Here is a 24,710-nt window from a genome sequence, read left to right on the forward strand (position 1 = left end):
TTATAATCATGGGACTAGAAGAGGTAAGCCAGATTGCGCAGTTAAATAAGGCAGCCACAAGCCACATGTGGCTTTTGTTTTGTTTTGTTTTGTTTTGTTTTGTTTTTGAGATGGAGTCTCACTCTGTCGCCCAGGCTGGAGTGCAATTGCATGATCTTGGCTTACTGCAAGCTCCGCCTTCCGGGTTCATGCCATTCTCTTGCCTCAGCCTCCTGAGCAGCTAGGACTACAGGCACCCGCCACCACGCCTAGCTGATTTTTTTGTATTTTTTAGTAGAGACAGGGTTTCATCGTGCTAGCCAGGATGGTCTCGATCTCCTGACCTTGTGATCCGCCTGCTTCGGCCTCCCAAAGTACTGGGATCACAGGCGTGAGCCACCGCGCCCGGCCCTCATGTGGCTTTTGAACTTTGCATGCATCTAATCTGAATTGAGATGCGCTGTGTCAATTATGCACCAGATGCCAAAGACAGTGTGAAAAATTACAATGTAAAATATATCATTAATTTTTACCTTCATTATATTTGGAGTGATATTATTTTGGATATATTGGGTTAAATCAAACATATTAAAGTTAATTTCACCTGTTTCTTTTTTAATATGGTTACTAGAAATGTATGTATTTATTTTTTGAGCTAGGACATCACTGTCACCTAGGCTGGAGTGCGGTGGTACATTCACAGCTTCTTGCAGCCTTGGTCTCCCAGGCTCAAGTAGTCTTCTCACTTCAGCCTCCTGAGTAGCTGGGACTATAGGCATGCACCACTGCATCCAGCTAATTTACTTTTTTTGTAGAGACTGGGTCTCACTGTTGCCCAGGTTGAGCTCAAACTCCTGCTCTCATGCAATCCGCTTGCCTTGGCCTCCCCAAGTGCTGGGGTTACAAGAATGAACCACTGCAATTGGCCTAGAAAATTTTAATTACATATATGACTGGCATTATTTTGCTCTTGAAGGCACTGGTGGAGGAAGCAAATGGAAATAGAGAAGTCCAAGGGCAGAGCCTGGAAAGCTGGGAAGAGGAGGAGCAGCCAGCGGAGGAGCCAGCGAGGGTGTGGACTGGGTGAGGAGAGGATGATGAGAGGTGTGGTTTGTGTGTAAGTGAGCTGCACTAAAATTTGATTAGAACTTGAGTAAAAGGAAAGTATCAGAAACTAGGTCTAATTAATATGTAATATGTGGAATTGGTTATTCGTAGAAGTGAACGAGTCCTGGAGATGGTCTGTAGGATCAGGATAGGATCGAGATCCTTCCCTATATTGTTCTTTTTTTTTTGGAGACAGAGTCTTGTTCAGTCACCCAGGTTGGAGTGCAGTGGCACGATCTCAGCTCACTGCAGCCTCTGCCTCCTGGGTTCAAGTGATTCTTATGTCTCAGCCTCCCAAGTCACTGGGACTACAGGCGTGTGCCACCACCCCTGGCTAATTTTTGTATTTTTAATAGAGACAGCATTTTGCCATGTTGACCAGGCTGGCCTCAAACTCCTGACCTCAGGTGATCTGCCTGCCTTGGCCTCCCAAAGTGCTGGGATTGCAGGCGGGAGCCACCACACCCGACCATATTGTTCTTTTTTAAGTGAGTTTCATGCCACCTGTTTAAAGAAAGCTCTAACATAGCCTATCTGAGGAATCAATCATGATAGTAGAAAAGGAAGCACACATTTATAAGATTTGACACAGTTAGTGCAAGAAGGTGACTCTCATGACCCTTAAAATTTTGGACACACGGTTTTCTTTCAGCTTGTAATCTTCTCTTAGTAAAACTGCCATAAGAATATCTTACCTTCCTTTTGCTCTTTCTGAGCTCGTAGGGTGTCTTTGAGAATATTCAAGTAGGCTCCTTGAGTGGCCTTAGCTACCGTGATGGGAGGGCTTCGTTTCCATTCTTGGTTTTCTGGTTTATATGTTGGTCACTTGGTTATGTTAGTCAGCATCCTTTGGCACTGCCTTCTGTCCTGATCATCTCATAGGAACAGACTTTGGGACATTTACTGACAACGGTCAGTTGGAGAGCCTTCCTCATGCAGCACGTCGACTTCTTTTTAATATGTTGGTAGCTATAACAGTGTAGTATCAGGCAGATTGTTTTTTCTTTAGACATTACACTTTTTTCCTCTGTATTTTATTATTTCATTTCCCAAAAAACACACTTGCACATTTAAGAGCAGTGTTTTAACAGTTTTTTCCAAAGCCATGAGATAGCAACTGTCATGGAAACTGAAGCTCCTCTGACTGGAACTTACTTAGGCCCTGCCAGGGTGGGCAAAAGATGACGTTGAAAAGGATCAGGTAGCACCCTGCATTTTGCCATTGGCTAAAGTGGGGTCAGAGCTGGTTGCCATTTTCTCTCTGTCTTGAGGTTCAGGCCTGTCATCTTCTCAAAATGTCTCCAGGCCTGTTGGGACAGTGAACAGTAATGGCCAAACTAAAAACTTTAAGAAGGATATGATATGCTAAATGCAGGGAAAAAGACTTCGCTTTAACCCTCAACAAATGTATAAAGAGGGCCGGGTATGGTGGCTCACATCTGTAATCCCAGCACTTTGGGAGGCCAAGGCAGGAAGGATCGCTTGAGCCCAGGAGTTCGAGACCAGCCTGGGCAACATAGCAAGATCCCATCTCTTAAAAAAAAAAACTTAGCTGGGTGTAGTGGTGTATGCCCATAGTCCCAGTTACCTGGGAGGCTGAGGTGGTAGGATTGCTTGAGCCCAGGAATTCCAGGCTGCAGTGAGCCATGATTACGCTACTGTGCTCCAGCTAGCCTGGGTGACAGAGCCAGACCGTGCCTCTCAAAAAAAATAAATAAATAAAAATAAAAGGCCGGGCGCGGTGGCTCACGCCTGTAATCCCAGCACTTTGGGAGGCCAAGGCGGGCAGATCACAAGGTCAAGAGATCGAGACCACGGTGAAACCCCACCTCTACTAAAAATACAAAAAATAGCCGGGCACAGTGGCGGGCGCCTGTAGTCCCAGCTACTTGGGAGGCTGAGGCAGGAGAATGGCATGAACCCGAGAGGTGGAGCTTGCAGTGAGCTGAGATCACGCCACTGCATTCCAGCCTGGGTGACAGAGCCAGACTCCGTCTCAAAAAAAAAAAAAGAGAGAAATAAAAATGTTTGAAGGAAAGGCTACAAGTTAAACGAGGAGTGAATAGTATGATAGAAAGGGCACCAGCTTTGGAGATAGGGCACATACATGATGGCCCTGGCTTTGACTCTCCGTGAGACCCTAAATACCTGTCTAAATTTCTTAATCCATGAAATGGGAGGTTTGGCTTAGCTTATGCTTTTTCATGTTGTGAAAGCAGTGTTTGATGCTGAGTAGGTGCTCAGATGTTGATTAAATGAACAAGGAATAAAATAACTATAGAGAGCCTAGGTACTTAAGGCATGAGCCAGGGGTCAAGGTGATGGGTATTGGCCATCCCCTGCTCCTCACCTGTCCCACCTTAACCTGTGTAGTGTAGCATTGGCTACTACTACTTTGAGACATATTTGAACAACACTAGGTTAGATAATCCCTTTCTAAGCTTAAATATGTCATGCTTCTGATGCTGACACCAACCCTTTTCTTTCTTCTCAGTTACATGCTTTATTTTTGAGACAGGGTCTCGCTGTCGCACAGGCTGGAGTGCAGGGGTGTGATTATCGCTCACTGCACCCTTGACCTCCAGGGCTCAAACGAGCCTCCCACCTCAACCTTCTGAGTCTCTTGGACTACAGGCATGTGACATTATGCCCAATTAATTTTTTATTTTTTTGTAGAAATGGAGCCTCCCTGTGTTGTCCAGGCTGGTCTCAAACCCCTGGGCTCAAGCCATCCTCCTGCCTCAGCCTCCCAAAGTGCTGGGATTATAGGCGTGAGCCACCGTGCCCAGCTGCTGTGTACTATTTACTAAGATAAAAGTTGCACGAGAAGAAATGCAGTTTCATCAGGTGTAGGGGAGGAAGTCAGAGGTGCTGTGTTTGTTTCCTAGGGATGCTACAACAAAGTACCCCAAACTTTGATGGATGGCTTTTAACAACAGAAGTGTATCTTCTCACAGTTCTGGAGGCCAGAAGTCCAAAATCCAAGTGTTGGCAGGGCTGGTTCCTTCTGGAGATTCTGAGAGAGAGCTTGGTCCATGCCCTACTCTTAGCGTCTGGTGGTTATTGGCAGTACTTGGCATTTCTTGGCTTGCATTGGTACATTACTGCAGTCTCCGCATCTGTCTTCACGTGGGATTCTCCCCTGCATGTCTCTGTGTGAATTTCCCTCTTCTTATAAGGACATCAGATCATTGAATTAGAGTCTCTTATCCAATTTAGGTGGCTGATAATCTAGTATGACCTCATTTTAACTTGATTACATTTTCACAGAACCTGTTTTCAAATAAGGTAATGTTCACAGGTAATGGAGTAAGGACTTGAACATACCTTTTTTGGGGGAAACAGTTCAGTCCACAGCAGGTGTTAAAGTTGGGGGTAAACAATTTCTGAAAAATTGTGAGTCATTTCCTCAAATTCATCTCTTTTCATTAAAGCTAGGTCTGTCAGAGGAATTGGGATTAAAACAAACATAAAATTCATGTCTACTAGAAAGTATCAATTTGGCCTCAAGTCACAATCGTGGATGGCATAGCCTAAGACTACATAACTATTAGAAAGACTCTTATAATAGAGACTAAGAATTCTGTTTTTTACACATTGGGTTTTTGCTTTGAGATTAGTTGGGTTTTTTTGTTTTTTGTTTGTTTGTTTTTTGAGTCGGAGACTCGCTCTGTTGCCAGGCTGGAGTGAAGTGGCACAATCTCGACTTACTGCAACCTCCGCCTCCTGGGTTCAAGCGATTCTCCTGCCTCAGCCTCCCAGGTAGCTGGGACTACAGGTGCCCGCCACCACGCCCGGCTAATTTTTGTATTTTTAGTGGAGACGGGGTTTCACCATGTTGGCCAGGATAGTCTCCATCTCCTGACATCATGATCCCCCTGCCTCGGCCTCCCAAAGTGCTTGGATGACAGGCATGAGCCACTCCGCCTGGCTGGCTTTTGTTTTGCATATACTCTGTTTTCTTTTTCTTTCTTTCTTTCTTTTTTTTTTTTTTTTTTTTTGAGATGCAGTCTCACTCTGTCGCCCCGGTTAGAGTGCAGTGGCATGATCTCGGCTGACTGCAACCTCCATCTCCTGGGTTCAAGTGATTCTCCTGCCTCAGCCTCCCGAGTAGCTAGTATTACAGGTGCCCGCCACCATGCTTGGCCAATTTTTGTATTTTTAGTAGAGATAGGGTTTCACCATTTTTGCCAGGCTGGTCTCGAACTCCTGACCTCAGGTGATCTGCCTGTCTTGGCCTCCCAAAGTACTGAGTCATCGTGCCTGGACTTACATATGCTCTATTTTCTTGATGTGTTCTGATTTTATTATATTTGAAAATTTGGGGCCAGATGTGGTGGTTCATGCCTGTAATCCCAGCACTTTGGGAGGCCAAGGCAGGCGGATCACCTGAGGTCAGGAGTTCGAGACCAGCCTGACTAACATGGAGAAACCCCATCTCTACTAAAAATACAAAATTAGCTGGGTGTGGTGGTATGCACCTGTAATCCCAGCTACGCAGGAGGCTGATGCAGGAGAATCACTTTAACCCAGGAGGTGGAGGTTGTGGTGAGACAAGATCATGCCACTGCACTGCAGCCTGGGCGACAGAGGGAAACTCCGTCTCAAAAAAAAAAAAAGAAAATTTGGAGGAAAAGACCTTGCTCATTATACTTGTTTGAATTCTGTAAATGAAGTAAGCAGAATGGCAGAAATGTCATTTGGTAACATTTTATATAGTTTTGGGTCACATAGAAAATGCAGAGCCAGGTTGGCTCCTGGGCTCATCACTCTGAAAGGTTATGTGAGGGGGGTGATACGAAGAGCCCAGTTAGGAAGGGCAGGCAGGTTCTTAAGGGTTTGTTCAGTTCAGCAATGCTTTTCCAACAGCTTATTAACATGGAATGTAGTGGGAATACAAATATAAATATAGACAGAGTTCTTGATAATTTGGTCATAGGATAATTTGTAATTTTCTTAGTTTGTAGGAAATTAAGTTCAGCAGCTGGGTATTGAACCAGGATGTGGAATTGTCACCATTTCCCCAAATCTTGATGTGTTAGACCTGTTGTGTCCAGTAGAACTTTGTTTGATAATGGAAATGTTCACTGTCTTTTCTATTCAGTATCCACTGGCTACATGGGGCTATTAACACTGGAAATGTGGCTTGTGCCATTAAAGAACTGAATTTTCAATTTTATTTAATTTTAATTAATTTAAATGTAAACAGCCACTAGTGGCTACCATATTCATTGGACAGTGCAGTTCTAGAGATTCATTTCATCTTTGTTTAGTTCACCTTTGTTCAAAGAATAAGTGGATGGTGGTTATAGGAGACTGAAAAGATGCCACTAGGCCAGGCATGGTGGCTCATGCCTGTAATCCTGGCCCTTTGGGAGGCTGAGGTGGGAGGATTGCTTGAGCCTAGGAGTTCGTGACCAGCCTGAGCAATATAGTGCGACCCTATCTCTACCAAAGAAAAAAGCTGGACTTGATGGCCGCACACTTGTCGTCTTAGCTACTCTGGAGGCTGAGGTGGGAGGATTGCTTGAGCCCAGGAATTCCAAGCTGCAGCGAACTATGATTGCTCCACTGCACTCCAGACTGGGTGACAGGACGAAAAGGAAAAAAAAAAGAGAAAGGTGCTATTAAGTGGCTTACAGTGCTTAGGACTTTAATTAGCATATCCATGTTTTTAAATGTAGAACATAGGGTTTTCATAAAGTAGAAACGTGGATTCTGGTTTATTTGCAGTACAAAGAAAAATACAGGGCCTGCGAGGATGATCATTTTGTGCATGTGCTGAAATCACACTCTTTTAGCTTTAGAAGTTATTTGTATACATGCCACCATTACCTTCCAGATAAAGTTTGTATCCCTCACTGTGTATTGCACATAATAAATACCCACTAAATGGTGGTGGTTTCTGCTGTTTTTATGCAATAAAGGGGCCCTTGATCCTGATAGGGCTGTTAGTTCCTTCATGAGTGTCACAAGTTGGGTTCTCTGGGAAGGCGGGTACTTTGGGAAGCAGATGCAGACAATTTAGCATGCAGAATGTTGATTAGGGCTTGCTCGTAGGGTCCAGACTCAGGGAATGGAGAAGTTGAACTACCTTGCATGCCCAATTATAGCATAGCCTTGGCCAACCCCATTAGAATAGCCCGTGGGAGCTGTCCCGGCTTGGGCTGGGTAGCCAGGCCTGTACGCTCTCTCAGTCAGTCAGGATGACTTGCCTGGAAGAGGGCAAGATGTCGGGTGAGGCAGTTCTCTGTAGCCACGGCAGTACTTGAAGGGGCTGACGGAGCACTCCCAGCAGCTGGGGCTGCATGGCCTTCAGTTGAGGGTCTGGGTTGTACATCACAGTGTGCCATGGTTGGACAATATTTTTCTTAGAAATTTTTTGATTGATTTCATTTGACTCATTGGTTGGCGTTCTGGAGAAATATGGGGTAAGTCTCTTCCTCTTTCTCTGTGACTCTTCTCAACCCCCCCCAACCCACCAGCCCCCTTACTAAATAACTATGTGTGTGTGTGTCTTATGTACGAATAGAGTTACAGTGCACAATTAACCTTTTCTTCTGATGGAAGTTGACTCCAACCAGAATGCTTCATCTTCACGTCTTCCCCAAGGACATAAAGACAGAAAGGGGATTTTGCTATAACATAGAATACAGAGTGGTGATTCAGGTATAGAGCAAGGTGTGGTATGTTGGTGATGTGAGGAGCACAGAGGAATGAAATTAATTGGTGTGAGGTTCTCTCAAGGAAGGAAAAAATGACAGAAGGTTGAAAGAAGAGTAATAGTCGAATATGAGTGCATATAGCTGGGAGCAGTGGCTCATGCTTGTAATCCCAACACTTTAGGTGGCTGAGATGGAAGGATCACTTGAGGTCAAGAGTTCAGGACCAGCCTAGGCAACATACTGGGCATACTTGAGCAACATACTCTGTCTTGACCAAAAAAAAAAAAAAAAAGCCAGGTTTGGTGGGTGCATGCTTGTAGTCCCTGCTACTGTGGAAGGTGAGGTGGGAGGATCACTTGAGCCCAGGAGTTCTAGGCTGTAGTAAGCTATGATTGTACCACTGCACCTCCAGCCTGGATGACAGAAGAATACTTTACCTCTTGAAAGAAATTAAAATGAGTGCATATATATATATATATATATATATATGGACTTTCTCATATAAATTGAAGCCCAGCTCCCTTAAGTTCAAATGGAAATATTCCATGAGTAGTTGGAAATATAGATTGAGAAGACAAGGTAAGAGAAAGATTTGTAGGGGGTGACTTTTGATAAATTACGCAAATCTTTGACATTATCAAACATGAATGCCAAACATTGAAACATGAATGTTCAAGGGTCTGTCACACAGCTCTCAAGTTATCTGGTTACTGGTAGTTAGGTAATAGTTGGAAGATTCCAGTAGTTACGTAGTTACTGGTAGTTAGAAAATACTTGAAGGATTCATTTGGATAAGATTACCCTGATTAAAATTTCAAGTATAGTAATTTCTTTCTAGAGTTGTCTAATTTCATATCCACTTAAAGAGAATACTTTTTACTAACCTCAGAGTCAAGTATTTCATGTTAAAGAACTTGACCAGAATTTATAAAAAAGGAATAACCAATTTTATATTTGACATGAGTCATTTGGAAGTGGATTTTTATGTTTAATGTTTGGATTGTTAGCTATTTTCTTTCCATGTTTGTTTTTCCTTTTCTGAGCCATACAGTGGGTATTTTTCCTACCTATTTTCTTCCTTTACATTTACCTTGTAACATAGTATTTGTGACTTGAACATACCTGAAATTTTAAGGAGATATCCTTATAGGGCTCTACAGATAGTCATTTTTGAGGGGAAAGGTTTTAATTAACATAAAATTCCAATCCAAGATGTATCACCTTTGTTAAGTGTGGCACTTTGCTGAGTATTTAAAATGTGTTTTTGAGAATGTTACATGTTAAACTGTCTTTAAAGTATTTGTATTTGAGGTTTTGACAAATATATCTATTTTATTTATTTGGGGAGAGTTCCATAAGATAAATATCACAGCTAGTAGGAATTCTCAATGTGTTTCCCAGATTCAAGGATGCCTTAAAGTGCAATTAAATTTGGTAGCATTTCTAACACTTTTAGCAGCTGTACCTAATACTTAGCAAATGTTTGTTAAATACAGGTATTCCTGCTCTAGCGGGCCTCCCTCCACCAGCCCCTGGAGTGCTCCCTCTTGTTCTGGTACATGAACACTAGTGTGCCCTACTCTGCCATCCTCAATTTAGAGCCACTGACCAGTTGCGTTCATTACCTAGTGGAAGCTCTGCCATTAACATCCCATTATCAGACAGCTGTCTTTTGGTCCATTAAAAACTGTGATTGCTTTGTAAAGTGTTAAGAAACCTAAGATCATTTTAATGATGGTAGGTACGTCTTTGATACTAAAATGCCGGCTTCACTGTTGTGTAGGTAGTGTGCACTGATAAAGGTAGGGCGCGGTGGACTCTGCCCTTGTAACCGTTCCGGAGAATGCGTTGAGAATGAAGACAACCAGTAAGTCCCTAAGTGTATGTGGGAAATGGGAAAATGTGGAAGTTTCTGATACCATATAAAAGGGAATACTAATTGATTTACTGTATAGAATAGTACAATTTATGCAAGTTATTTAAAGGAAAGGAGATGAATATAATTAATGATCTTATTCCTAAATTACATCTTCAGTTTAACTTTTTAATCCTGGGAATTCAGGATATGAAAACCTCAGGTCAGGTGATCTATGCCTTGCTTATGTTAATAACTTGGGCCTTGGAGAAAATTCTTTCTGATTAGAACATCTCCTGTTTCCCAAGCTGTGTTCCAAGGAAGCAAAACGGGTCAATGAATGAATGAATGAATGAATGCTCTCCACTACTTTGTTTCCTTCTTGGAGGTTCCGGGTGCATATTAGCCTATTAAAGGTTTCAAGATGTCCTGCAATAAACCTGCTCTTGTTTCAGCTTTGATATTTCCCTAATTTATGCAAAATGAAGACGTTTATGGCAAAGGAATATATTTTTATATCACCCAGAGTATACTTTGGGGAAACTGTGTAGCAAGTTATCCTTTGAATGATGACACTGTTTATTTAAATATCTTCCTAGGGTCCAGAAGAATTACTATAGTTATCTTCAGAACCATATCTAAAGGCTTGATTTAATGTTGGAAGCATATAATTAATGGATGAGAAATGAACATATGTACTACTTTGATCCTATTCTGAGTTCTCTAGTGTGTATCTTTTTGCATAAACAGAAAATTTTATTTGGACTCTTTAAAATTTTTAACTATTAGGATATGAATCAGATAATCCATATAAACTTTTCATATAGAATTAGATTATTGACAGATATAAACACATTATTGAAGTATTGCTTCTTACCTAAGTCCGTTTTGGAGAACTATAATTTGTATTACTTGGCTGTGGCTTTTATAGTAATTTAAAAAATGTTAACTCACTGTCTTACCAGTGAGTTACAGAATTTCATGCTACCTTTACCTCACTCATTGAAACTCAGAAGATATTTGTGGTTTTGAGTTTAGTAGTTGAAAGCTGTAGAATTTATATGCCCAGACATTTTGAGGACCAACAGTATCACATTGTAAAATTATTTTGGTACACTATGATATAGTATTTTATATGATAAAATGTTTCAACGTTGACAAAGTGGGTTTCATCATGTTGGAGCTTTTTGCATTTTCAAAAAGTGTAAAAATTACTTATTTTAGTTTTTTTCCAAGTAAGCTTAGGGTTTTTGAAATTTTGCATTTCTTAATCTGTAGATGTTTCCATTTTTCCTAATTGAAATTTTTAAATTTCTAAAATTTAGTTGCTTCGTCCCTTTTCCAACAATTTTTCCAAAAGCTTTTAGAATTTCATAATAATTTTGTTTTATCTTGTTTTTGCATTTTGTTTAGTTGCTATTTTGTTATCTTTTGCAAGGAAGGAGGAGGATTTGCTTCAGTTGTAAGTGTATACATTTTCCTCTTCCCCTTGGGCCCAAATGTTTTATCCTCTTGTCCTGTAAAGTGTCTGATGTGAGGTTTACCCCTGCTAGGTAAAAAAGGCATTTTTTTAAATCTCCATAACTTTTTGAAGGCATAAAAACTGCCATTTTGTAGCCCTGCTAAAGAATTTTGACATCTAATTGGTCTAAATGAACTAAATGTCTACATTGGTTATTATAATTTGATAACCTGTAAAAAAATTTTTTTAATATGGCAGTCCAGCTTTTCAAACCAGAAATATTAACAGATGAATAAGAATCATCAAATAACTGGAATCAAGTATAAGTTAGACATAAAACAATGTAACTTTGCACAAGCAGTTCATCTCCATAGTACAATTGAACAATAAGTTCAAACAGTAACAAAACAATAAGAGGCCTGGCGGTGGCTCATGCCTGTAATCCCAGCACTTTTGGAGGCCGAGGCGGGTGGATCGCAAGGTCAGGAAATCGAGACCGTCCTTGCTAACACGGTGAAACCCTGTCTGTATTAAAAATACAAAAAATTAGCCGGGTGTGGTGGTGGGCGTCTGTAATCCCAGCTACTTGGGAGGCTGAGGCAGGAGAATGGCATGAACCTGGGAGGCGGAGCTTGCAGTGAGCCAAGATCATGCCACTGCACTCCATCCTGGGTGACAGAGCTAGACTCCCTCTCAAAAAAAAAAAAAAAAAAAAAAAGAATTGAAACAATAAGAACATACAGGCTGATCGAAACTTTCAGGTCTGTGAGCATTTGACAGTAGCATTTCCTCAGTAGAGGAAAGTTTATCCAGGTTGCATAGAAAGCTTTTCCCTTTTATTTAGTCTCATTACACACTAGATCTAGCCCTCATTTGTTTTGTTTTAATAGAAGTCTGTTTAGTACTTCTGAATCTATGTAGAACTGATCGCTTTCACCTACACTTTATCATTACAAAATTGGTTTTTCCTTTTTATCTGTCTGTCTGTCTGTCTGTCTCTCCATCCATCTATCTATCTATCTATCTATCTATCTATCTATCTATCTAAGACAGGGTCCTGCTATGTTGCCCAAGTTGGCCCTGTACGCCTGGGCTCAAGTGTTGTTCCTGCCTCAGCTTCTCCAATAGCTAGGATTATAGGCACACACCATGGCATCCAGCTTTTCTTCCTTATCTTTTAAACATAAAGATCAACCAGATTAACCAAATCTGTTACAGGCTTGCAATTTATGAAAACATTTGCTACTTCTCTTGCTATCAAGTAATAATCTTATCTATAAGAACAATCCTGTTTATGAAAATATTAATAATTCATTTTAATTGTCACTGGAGCATATATACTTACGTGTTTATTTCTGATGACTAGTAAGCATGGAATTTCTCAATCTTTATGCAGTTTTTCCTCTTTTTGTAGAAAGAACTCAAGTCTCACACTAGTTTTGTTGATTACATTACTTTTTAAAAAGCCTTATTCATTTCCTGGGACTTGACACACTTCTAGAATGGGGAAGAAAACTGTAGGTCTGATTGTCCATTTCTACGTAGCTTTTCAGATACCTAGGGTAAACCAGTTTACATAGTTTATAGCCCTTGGTTCCTGTTTCAGTGCTTGAATTCCAGTTTGGGTTGTAGATTCTTTATGGATTTTCTCTTCTGGCTGTAGATTGGCTTTGGAGCCAGGCTACCTACTAAAGAGAATAAGCATTATCTTCAGTTCCAAATTCATGTGCTGAGATCAGAAAATAACAGACAAGGATTACAGTGACTCATGCCTGTAATCCCAGCACTTTGGGAGGCCAAGGCAAGTGGATCTGTTGAGGTCAGGAGACCAGCCTGGCCAACATGGTGAAACCCCATCTCTACTAAAAATACAAAAATTAGCTAGGTGTGGTGATGTGCACCTGTAGTCCCAGCTACTCGGGTGGCTGAGGCAGGAGAATCCCTTGAACCTGGGAGGCAGAGGTTTCAGTGAGCTGAGATCATGCCACTACACTCTAGCCTGGGCAACAGAGTGAGACTATGTCTCAAAAAAGAAAAAAGAAAATAACAGACAAGAATTATTTATAAGTGTATAACTACTTAATTGTATGTTTGCACTCTCTGGCTTGCCAGGCAAATAGTATTTAGGATTTTGGTGAAAAGTAATAGAGCCCAAAAGCCAGAGTCTTAATATTTCAAATATCTGTTTTCTTTATGCTCTTTTCTATATTCTTTCTTTTACTTTATGTTATATATCCTTTATGCCTTCCCCCTCAAGTCTTTTCCTTGTGTGAAAGTCCTATAAACACCCAAATTGAATAATTATGAAAAGACAGTTGCAGGTAATGCAGTGTCTTGGTACCGAGCACACCAGCAATGTGAGTATGAACTTTGTAGTGAGAAAGGACCAGTTAAAAATATAGAGAGTTCAAGCATGACTTGCAGAAGTACCATACTAGATCAAAGGGAATGGTAGAGGGCTTCTGTGGGAAGAGTACAAGTTGCTTTACCTAAGGCGAAAGCCTGCTAATACAGGATGGTAAATACCTAAAGGAAAATCCTGAGAGAGTCATGATTGTCTCGATATCACTGACACCAGGCACAGTGCCTTGTACACAAGAAACCTCTAGTACATGGGATCGTGAGAGAATGAGTTAAAATTCCTATGTTAGTTAGTCCCTGCCTGTGGACTCAGAGTGTGATCTGAGTTGGTTTTTTCTCCCACCTGCTAGTATTATGAATATCATTTTATTTACCAAACTTCTCTTTTTCAGAATTTATTCTCCTCCATTTAGATTTGGGAAGTAGTTAGTTCAGCACAGTTTTGATCACCTGCCAAGGCCTAAGCATTCTACTAAATGGTACATGTGGAGGATGTCACAGTTTGGCCTGAAGAACTTTAAGCCTATTTGATGAGGAACCCATTCCCAGGAGGCGGTTAGAGAATAGTATAAAAGGACATCATCACAAGGCAGCAGGCCATGAGGACAGCCAGCACTCTATAAGTGTTGGGAGGAAGACAGCGGTATGCCCTTAAATAATTAGAAAGGGCTTCTTCAGGAAGGCAGGGCAGGAATGATTCCATTGCCAGTTGGGTGTTAGTGTTTCAGCGGTGTCTGTGCTTTCTGAAACTTTTATGATCCTATTATTTTTGTCTTTGATAGTTTGTCTATGTTTACCAGAATGCTGGTTTCAATAATGTTAGACTTCAGAGTTGTTTCCTTAATATTAACAGCCTCATATTCTACCCCTTGAAGTGGTCATTAGGGCTAGTGATACCTGCCCTATTAAAGTGAAGTGAGGCTAAGAGACTTGCTTTGACTCCTAAAATGTGAGTAGCTCACTTCCAGGAGGAAGCATTCAAAGTACCAGTGCCAGCTTTGGTGCAGATCTTATTTTCTCTGGCCCCTAGACTAGCAGGGTTCAAGATAATGGCCATTTTGTCACCCTGTGTCCCAGAATGATTATGATGAGTGATTACCCTGATCATCCCTGCCAATCCAGGATGAACACATAGTATGAGAAGGATGTAAACCTTTGTGGAAGTCCTAGTAAGAGAAATTAAGCAAGAGAAAGAAATAAAAGGCATCCAAATTAGAAAAGAGGAGGTCACATTATATCCCTGTTTGCCAATAATATGCTCTTATATCTAGAAAAACTAAAGACTCCACCAAAAAGCCTCCTAGATTTAATAAGTAAATTCAGTAAAGTTGCAGGATACAAAATCGGCATACAAAAATCAGTAATATTTATATATTACCAATAACGATCTAGCTGAGGAAGAAATCAAGAAGGCAGTACTATTTACAATAGCTATTAAAAAACAAGGTACCTAGGAATACATTTAACCAAGGAGGTGAAAGATCTCTACAAGGAAGACTACAAAATACTGATAAAAGAAATTGTAGATGACACATAAATGGAAAAACATCCGATGCTCATGGATTGGAAGAATTAATATCATTAAAGTGACCGTACTATCCAAAGCAATCTACAGATTCAATGTAACCCCTATCAAAATACTAATGTCATGTTTTACAGAATTAGGAAAAAAATCCTAAATTCATATGAAATCAAAAAAAAGCCCTAATAGCCAAAGCAATCCTGACCAAAAAGAACAAAGCTGGGGGTATCACATTACCTGACTTCAAATTATATTAAAAGGGTATAGTAACCGAAACAGCATGGTACTGGTGTAAAAATAGATGTATAGACAATGGCACAGAATAGAGAGTCCAGAAATTAAGCCACATATTTATAGCCAACTGATCTTTGACAACGCTACCAACAACATACATCAGAGAAAGGATACCCTCTTAAAGAAATGGTGCTGGAAAAATTGGATTGCCCTATGCATAAGAATGAAATTGGACCCCAGTCTCTCACCATATACAGAAAATCAACTCAAGATCGATTAAAGACTTAAACGTAAGACCTGAAACTATAAAAATACTAGAATAAAACCTAGGGAAAACTCTTCTGGACATTGATATAGGCAAAGAATCTGTGACTAAGACCTCAAAAACACAGGCAACTAAAACAGAAATAGACAAATGGGCCTTATTGAAACCAAAAAGCTTCAGCAGAGCAAAAGAAATCAGCAGGAGATTGAAGAGACAGCCTGTAGAATGAGAGGAAATGTTTGCAAACTATTTATCTGATAGGGAACTGATACCCAGAATATACAAGGAATTCAGACACTTCAACAGCAGCAAAAACAAGAAGATCCCATTAAAAAGTGGGCAAAGACATGAATAGGCTTTTTTTAAAAGAAGACATACACATGGCCTACACGTATATGAAGAAAAGCTCAGCATCACCAGTCATCAGAGAAATGCAAACCAAAACCAGAATGAGATGTCATCTTACCCCAGTCAGAATGGCTATTATTAAAAAGACAAAACGACAACAACAAAAAGAAAACAAGTATTTGCACGGATGCAGAGAAAAGGAAACTCTTAAACATTTTTGGTGGGAATATAAATTAGTATAGCTTCTATGGAAAAGAGTATGGCGATTTCTTAAAGAACTGAAAATAGAATGAGCATTCGATTCAGCGTTCCCACTGTTGAGTATCTACTTTGGGTAGATACTCAAAGGAAAAGAACGTGTCAGAAAGATACCTGTGCTCGTATGTTTATTGCAGCACTATTCACAATAACAAAGATGTAGAATCAACCTGAGTGTCCATCAGTGAATAAATGGGTAAAGAAAATGTGGTGTATACACACAATAGAATGCTATTCAGACATAAAAAAAAGAGTGAAATCGTGTCTTTTGCAGCAACGTTGGTGGAACTGGAAGTCATTATCTTAAGTGATAAGGCACAAGCCAGACATAGAAAGCCAGGTATTGCGTAAACCGTGACTTACTATGCAATCTATGCATGTAACAAAATTGCACCTGTACCCTATAAGTTTTGCTTTTTCTTTCTGAGACAGGGTCTCACTCTGTCACCTAGGCTGGAGTGCTTTGGCATGATCTTGGCTCACTGCAGCCTCTGCCTCCCGAGCTCCAGTGATCCTCCCATCTCAGCCTCCTGAGTAGCTGGGACTCCAAGCGCAAGCCACCATGCCTGGCTGATTTTTGTATTTTTTTGGTAGAGATGGGGTCTCACCATGTTGCCCAGGCTGGTCTTGAACTCCTGAGCTCAAGCAATCTGTCTGCCTCGGCCACCCAAAGTGCCGGGATTATTGGTGTGAGCCACTGTGCCTGGCCTAATTTTTTTTTTTTTTTTTTTAAGATATAAACCTTTGTGTTAGGCTACTGTAATTTGGGAGTTGTTTCTGTTGCATAATCTACCCTATTTTAACCTTTTCCCTCAGTTTGTTATTGACCCCTTATCCTAATTATCAGTTCTCTCTTTGTTTTGTCAATAGGCTTTAGTTGTTCTTGTTATTCCATACAGTCTGACTTTGTCATTGAACCTTCCATGATTACATTGAAATGTAATGAAATTTGACCTTTTGAAATTTGAGACCTATCAAACATAAAGTAGATGTTTTCCAGTTCTCTCAAACAGTTCTTTCTGGGCACACTGTGTTATTTCAGAGTAGCTGTGATCAGTAGCCTTTCTTCCAGGTAGTGTCTTGGACAACCTACTGGAACGTGAGGAGGGGCATATGAACTCCATTGAAAGAGCTTAATGAGTCTTTATTAAGCTCAACATAGTCATTTGCTAGAGAGGAGAGAGTCAAAACCAGTGTCGTCTAGTAGAACTTTTGTGATTATGGAAATGTACTATATTTGCACACCGGCTACATGAGGCTGTTGAGCACTTGAACTGTAGCTGGTGTGACTGAAGAACTGACTTTTAGTTTAAAATAGCCACATGTGACTAGTGGCTACCATATTGGGCAGTGCAGTAAGGGTCTTAGAACGCCATGGGGGTGACATAATGCCAGGTGAAAAAGGCAGAATATGAAAGTATATGTATGTTATTATTTAATATATAGAAATAATAAATTTAAAGTCCTATGCAAAGGAAAAAACACTAGTAATAAGCACACCAAAATACTAACAGTGAATATTAGGTGCTGAAATTATGTATGAGTGTCTACTTCTGTTTTTATATTATAAAAATACTTTAAAACTTTGCTAATAAAGATATATATGATAAACATGAGAAGAAAGAAGTGCTGTGGTACTAATATATATCGGCAAGTGAATATATCGGTTGAATAGAGCTGCCCAGATTTTTCTCCACAAGGTCCACATTTTAAATTTTGCCCAGAGAAGCCCAGTTTGTGACTGTTTACTGTCTGGTGCTCTTTTTGATCAGTTGTGCTGTAACAAAAGTAAATTGAGAGAACAGTCCACAGATAGTATTTATGCAGCCATGTCAGAAAGAGAGTATGCTTTTTGAAATAATTTTCATATGTTGTAATCACACCTAAAATTATTTACAGTGTATTACAAAAAAGGGAACTATCTTAATATTTAAGTTAACTTGGCCACATGTCTGCTGTACTTGAACACTAAAGAAACTGAACTATAGATAGTATGTCTCTCATAGCTTATAAGAAATGCTATTAGTGCACTCTAAATAATTAGGAACACCAATAGGAGTTGTAATTTGAATTATTTTTAGTAATATATGTCATATAGAATATAAAAAGATAGCACCATGTTTCTCGGAACATTATTACATAAGGGATGAGATTTTGAGAAGATTTATGAACTTCTTCAAAACAATTCCTCACTGCTCCAAAAAACCCTTCATTATTAAATTACTTGCGTGAAGTGTGGCATTATGTTTGGTCTACTTCTTGGAAAGTATTTACTTATATAATAATTTAAGTACTTAGATCTGTTTTTGTTTGTTTGTTTGTTTGTTTTGAGACGGAGTCTCGCTCCGTTGCCCAGGCTGGAATGCAGTGGCGCAGTCTCGGCTCCCTGCAAGCTCTGCCTCCCAGGTTCACGCCATTCTCCTGCCTCAGCCTCCCGAGTAGCTGGGACTACAGGTGCCTGCCACCACGCCTGGCTAACTTTTTGTATTTTTAGTAGAGATGGGGTTTCACCATGTTAGCCAGGATGGTCTCCATCTCCTGACCTTGTGATCCGCCCGCCTCAGCCTCCCAAAGTGCTGGGATTACAGGCGTGAGCCACCGCGCCTGGCCAGGTCTGTTGTTTTTTTCTCCCCCTTAATGGACAAACCATTTGGGGTTTATTATATCACCCTGAAAAGATGTAGACTAGATAAATAATTAAATACTTTTATTTAAAAATTTAGTTTAGTCCCTGGGCTGGTTATAAACTCTCATGCCCAGGGCTCTGACTCCTGGAGACCCAAAGTGGCATGTATTTAAACTTAGTGCAGGGTTTCCTGGGGGCTGCCATAGGAGTGAGCCTGGCTTGACGTCTGTTCTCGCCTTACTCCATCACACTGTCACTGCCGGGCAGCACAGAGCAATGTTAATATTGACCCCAGAGCCTGCATAGAGTTGTTCCAGTCTTTGGGGGATAATTTTCATTGGACCAAGGCTATTTTTAATCCTAAGGTCTTTAAAAGGGCTTGCAGTTGTGTACTAGGCGTACAGCTGCAAGTATATGTATGTGCTGAGCTCTCTGGACTGCTTGGGGATAACATAGTTTAAATGTATGGAGATTGCTCTGCAGATGTCTGTGTTCTAAAACAAGTAGAAAACTGGACAGCAAAGAGAGGTTGTTGTATTTCCATATTCCTCCTCCTTTGCACTTAACCACCTTGGGTTCTTTGCACTGTCATATTAGAACTTTGTTGTAGAGAACTGCAATGTTACCTGAAAGAGGAAAGGCCCTGATAGGACTAGAACTAGATTATTATAAATGAAGACGATCTCATAGTTGGTTGTTTTTTTTTTTAAGGATAGTAAAGAAATTGAGTATTTTGTTCTAAAAGGCTAACATATTTTAAATAATTACTGTTCTTCATATAATCCTATTAGTAACAGAACCTGTAATACTAAGCATATAAAAACAATTTGAGTGTGGTAGTCTTTAACAATACCTTCAATTTGTATGCTATTTGGAGAAATGCAGATACCCCAAAATACACAGATAGACTTTTCATTTTCCCATGCAACAGTCTTGTGAGAGGTTGAAAGGTAGGAAGAGTCAGTATACATTATTCTGTTTTACAGATGAGAGAACAATGACCCTGGGAAGTTGTGGGCACAAAAGCCAGCTATTAAGTGGCAGAGGTGGGACTGTGTGCAAAAACCTAAGATACTATGATTGCTGAACTAGTGTACTTTCCACTCGCCATCCTACCTCCGTGAATTAAAGATAACTCAAATGATATATAAACTTTTATGGGAACTATCTATATTGTTTTTACATTTTTAATAGAAACGATTTAAACTTTAAAGTAAAAAAGACAAATTTTAAAATGAGTGTATTCATGTGGGAATACACATGAATTAGGATGATTTGGGCTAATGTTGCATGAGAGAAAGATAAGATGATTTGAAGGTCCTTTTCTCTTGGCGCAAGCCTCTGAAGAGGGAAGGGAACATTAAAAAAAAAAACTTGATATATAGTGGTGCTTTTTCTTTAAAACTTTTTTATAGAATTTAAACTAAAATTTAACTTCGTATTGACTAAATTCCATGTTTGGAATGAGTGTAAAGGCAGATAGACAGTTTGAAATTTGAGTGTTTGCCAGTTGTGTTCCTCATCATGCCAGGTGAATAAACATGGGTTTTTGCCTGTGCTTGTCAAAACCAACACTGACCCTCAGTGCTGTGACCATTAGAGGTAAGTTTCACCATGGTGGATCATACGTGAAGTAAGTTTTAATTAAACAGATAATTCGTGAACCAACATACCTAGGAGTCTCCTTTCAGTTCACAACTAGAAATAGTCTCTAATTTGGTCAAATGTTTACCCCTCTACCAAAGGCTTGCTGCTTAGGTAGAGAAAGCTTAGTGCCCGGTATTCTGTACATGGGTCATCTGCTAACAGTTTGAGTTAAAGCAAGGAGAATGAATACTCTTTAGCTTCAAGAACATTTAGATCTGTCATTATGGTACAGGAAGAAGCCATCGTATGGTTGGTGCTTCTGTCTAAAAACCCCAGTTATTACTATCCACTGAAAAGTACTGCATAGATGGATGTAGAGTAGTCTGAAGCTACTTGTCAGCCTTTACTTTCTTTTTCTTTCTTTTCCTTGGTCCTCTGCAGTCTGTACTGTGTAGATTTTAATCACTCATGACTATAGATATAACCAGTTATTTTAAAATTACATGCAATCAGATTTTGGACAAGTTGTAAGAACGGTTCTCTTAAGGATAATAATGCAAGCAAAGGTTTTATCCAGCTTTGAGATCATGTGGGAGTTCAATATGCTTTGCTTTATTTTGCCTTCGTATGCTGATTTTGTCTCACTTCCTTGAATCCTTTCACTTGGCTAAATAAATGTGAACTCTGTCGACAACAAAAAGAATCTTATGGTTGGCTTGAGATCACATTTTAAAGTAAACATAATAAAATTAAAACAATATATCAGTCTTTACAGTGAATACAATCTTTCATGGTGTCAATTTTCAAGGCCTTTGAGTTGTACAGTGAAACGAATATTTTGGAGGTTCTGTGGTAGGCAATTGTGTAGAACAGCATTCTTCTGATATCCTTGTATCCTCTGGGTTTGATGTATATATTACTGGATTAAATTACCTGAAAATTTGTGTAAAATTTTTGCATCTGTACTCATGAGGCATATTGGTCTTCTTTGTTTCTTATAATGTCTTTTTTTTTTTTTTTTGAGACGGAGCCTCGCTCTGTTGCCCAGGCTCGAGTGCAGTGGCGTGATCTCGGCTCACTGCAAGCTCTACCTCCCGGGTTCACGCCATTCTCCTGCCTCAGCCTCCCGAGTAGCTGGGACTACAGGCGCCTGCCACCACGCCTGGCTAATTTTTTTGTATTTTAGTAGAGACGGGGTTTCACCGTGTTAGCCAGGATGGTCTCGATCTCCTGACCTCGTGATCCACCCGCCTCGGCCTCCCAAAGTGCTGGGATTACAGGCGTGAGCCACCGCGCTCAGCCTGTTTCTTGTAATATCTTTATTGGCTTTTGGTATCAGTTTAATGCTGTCTTCATAACATGATTTGAGAAGTATTGGGAAAGTTTGTATAGAATTGGAATTATGCTTTTCTTAAATATTTGGTAGAATTCACCTTTGAAACTATATGGGCCTAGCAATTTCTTTGTGAATTTTAAACTATAAATTCAATTCCCTTTATAGATATAGGACTATTCATTCTGTTTCTTCTTGAGTAGGCTTTGGTAGTTTGTATCTTTCAAGGAATTTTTCCATTTCATTTAAGTTATTGAATTTATTGGTATAAAGTTTTTCTAATATGCCTTATTCTCATTTTTATACCTATAGAATCTGTAGTGATCTCACCTCTCTCATTCCTGATACTGGTAATCTATGTCTTCTCTCTTTCCTGATCAGTCTGGCTAGAGGTTAAAGAACGTGTTTTTGGTTTTATTGTTTTTCTGCTTTCTATTTCATTGGTTTCTGCTCTGATCTTTTTTCTGCTTAGTTTAGGCTTCGTTTGCTCTTCTTTGTCTAGTTTCTTAAGGTGAAAACTGAGATCATTGATTTAAGACCTTTTCTAATATAGACAGTGCTCTACATTTCTTTCTCAGGACTGCTTTTGTGGCATCCTAAAAATATTGATAGGTTGTGTTTTCATTTACATTCAGTTCAAAATATAGTACTTCCTAATTTCTCCAATTTCTTCTTCCCCCACTTTTTTTTTTTTTTTTTTTTGTGAGACAGAGTCTCACTCTGTCGCCCAGGCTGGAGTGCAGTGGCATGATCTCGACTCGCTGCAGCCGCCTCCTCCTCCCAGGTTCAAGTGATTCTTTTACCTCAGCCTCCCAAGCAGCTGGGACTACAGGCGCCCGCCACCATGCCCAGCTAATTTTTTTGTATTTTTAGTAGACGGGGTTTCACCGTGTTAGCCAGGACGGTCTCGATCTCCTGACCTCGTGATCCGCCTGCCTCGGCCTCCCAAAGTGCTGGGATTACAGGCGTGAGCCACCGTGCCTGGCCTCCCCTATTGTTTAGAAATATGTTTCTAGTTCTCAAATATTTGGAAGCTTTTCCAGACATCTTTATGTTACCAGTTATAGTTCCATGTGGTCAGAGAACATGCATGTATGATTGAATTCTTTTAAGCTTATTGCACCTTTTCTGTGGCCAAAGATACAGTTTATCTTAGGTCAAGTTGGTTAATAATGTTGTACTCTCTATATCCTTACTGGTTTTTTTGTGTATTTCTTCTTGCAGTGACTGACAAAGAGGTTTTGAGATCTAGTGTAATTGTGGACTTGTTTATTTATTTTTGCAGTTCTACCAATTTTTGTTTCATATGTTTTGCAAGTATGCTGTTAGATGTATAATATAAAGGACTGGTATGGCCTTTTGATACATCTATCCCTTTATCATTATGAATTGACCTTCTTTATCTCTGTTAGTATTTTTTGCACCACAATCTACTTTTGTTAGAAACTGATGTAGACACTCTAGCTTTTTTATTAATGTTAGGGTAATATTTTTTCTCTCCTTTTACTTTTAACCTATTTGTGTCTTTATATTTAAAGTGGATTTTATACACCTATAACATTCAAACCAAGAACCAAATCAAGAATGCATTCCTGGGCTGGGCGAAGTGGCTCACGCCTGTAATTGTAGCACTTTGGGAGGCCGAGGCTGGTGGATCACGAGGTCAGGAGTTCAAGACCAGCCTGGCCAAGATGGTGAAACCCCGTCTCTACTAAAAATACAAAAATTAGCTGGGCATGGTGGTGGGCATCTGTAATCCCAGCTACTCAGGAGGCCGAGGCAGAGAATTTTTAGAACCCAGGAGGCGGAGGTTGCAGTGAGCCAAAGTCACACCACTGCACTTGAGCCTGGGCAACAGAGCAAGACTCCGTCTCAAAAAAAAAAAAAAGAATACGCTCCGTGGACTGGCAGTAGTTCAGTGATTCCTTCAAGAGAGAACACTCCCATTTACAATAGACACACACACACACACACACACACACACACACACACACTACCTAGGAGTACATCTAACGAAGGAGGTGAAAGATCTCTGCAAGAAGGACGATAAAATCATGGATAACACAAACTAATGGAAAAATATTTCATGTTCATGGACTGGAAGAATTGATATCATTACAATGGCCATACAGCCCAAAGCAGTCTACATATTCAACACTGTTCCCATCAAACTACTAATATCATTTTTCACAGAACTGGAAAAAAAAAAAAACTATTCCAAAATTCATGTGGAACCAAAAAACAGCCAGAGTAGCCGAAGCAATCCAAAGCAAAAAGAACAAAACTAGTTGTTTTGTGTTACCTGACTTCAAACTATACTGTAAGACTACAGTAACCAAAACAGCATGGTACTGGTACAAAAATAGATGTGTAGACCAATGGAACGGAATAGAGAACCCAGAAATAAAGGTGTACACCTGTAGCCATCGAATCTTCAACAAAGTTGACAAAAATAAGCAACAGGAAAAGGACTCCCTATTCAATAAATGGTCCTGGAATAGCTTACTAGCCATATGCAGAGGAATGAAAATGGACCCCTACCTTTCAGCATATATAAAAATTGACCCAACATGGATTATAGATACTTAAATGTAAGACCTCAAACTATAAAAATCCTAGGAAAAAAACTTGGAAACACCATTCTGGCCTTAGGAAAGAATTTGTGACTAAGTCCTCAAAAGCAATTGCAACAAAAACGAACATTGACAAATGAGATCTAATTAAGCTAAAGAGCTTATGTACAGCAAAAGAAATTATCAATAGAGTAAACGGTGTACAGTATTAATAGATACGCCATTTCATATACAGACCACCTACAGAATAGGAGAAAATATTTGCAAACTATGCATCTGACACAGGTCCAATATCCAGAATCTATTGGAAACTTAAACAATTCAACAAGAAAAAAAAACCCCACTAAAAGGTGGGCAAAAGACATGAACAGACAATTTTCAAAAGAAGACATACAAGCAGCCAACAAATGTAGAAAAAAAGTTCTACATCGCTGATCATCAGAGAAATGCAAATCAAAACCACAATGAGTTAACATCTCACAACAGTCAGAATGGCTGTCATTAGAAGTTAAAAAACAGATGCTAATGAGGCTGC

At 39.8% G+C, this 24,710-nt stretch overlaps 1 protein-coding gene across 8 annotated transcripts in view; it reads left to right on the forward strand.

Annotated features, from left to right (window-relative positions):
• KIAA0232 (KIAA0232 ortholog) overlaps nucleotides 1-24,710 on the forward strand; it is a 100,477-nt gene that overhangs the window by 12,310 nt on the left and 63,457 nt on the right. Inside the window, exon 2 of one of the 8 annotated variants that reach the window (XM_055111178.2) lies at nucleotides 956-1,062. The exons of the other annotated variants lie outside the window; for them this stretch is intronic. The gene's annotated coding sequence lies outside the window, so the exon portion shown is untranslated. The remainder of the gene's footprint in view (nucleotides 1-955; nucleotides 1,063-24,710) is intronic. 8 annotated transcript variants of the gene reach the window in all.

This window comes from Pan paniscus, chromosome 3 (genome assembly GCF_029289425.2).
Source record: "Pan paniscus chromosome 3, NHGRI_mPanPan1-v2.0_pri, whole genome shotgun sequence".
Lineage (NCBI taxonomy): Eukaryota > Metazoa > Chordata > Mammalia > Primates > Hominidae > Pan > Pan paniscus.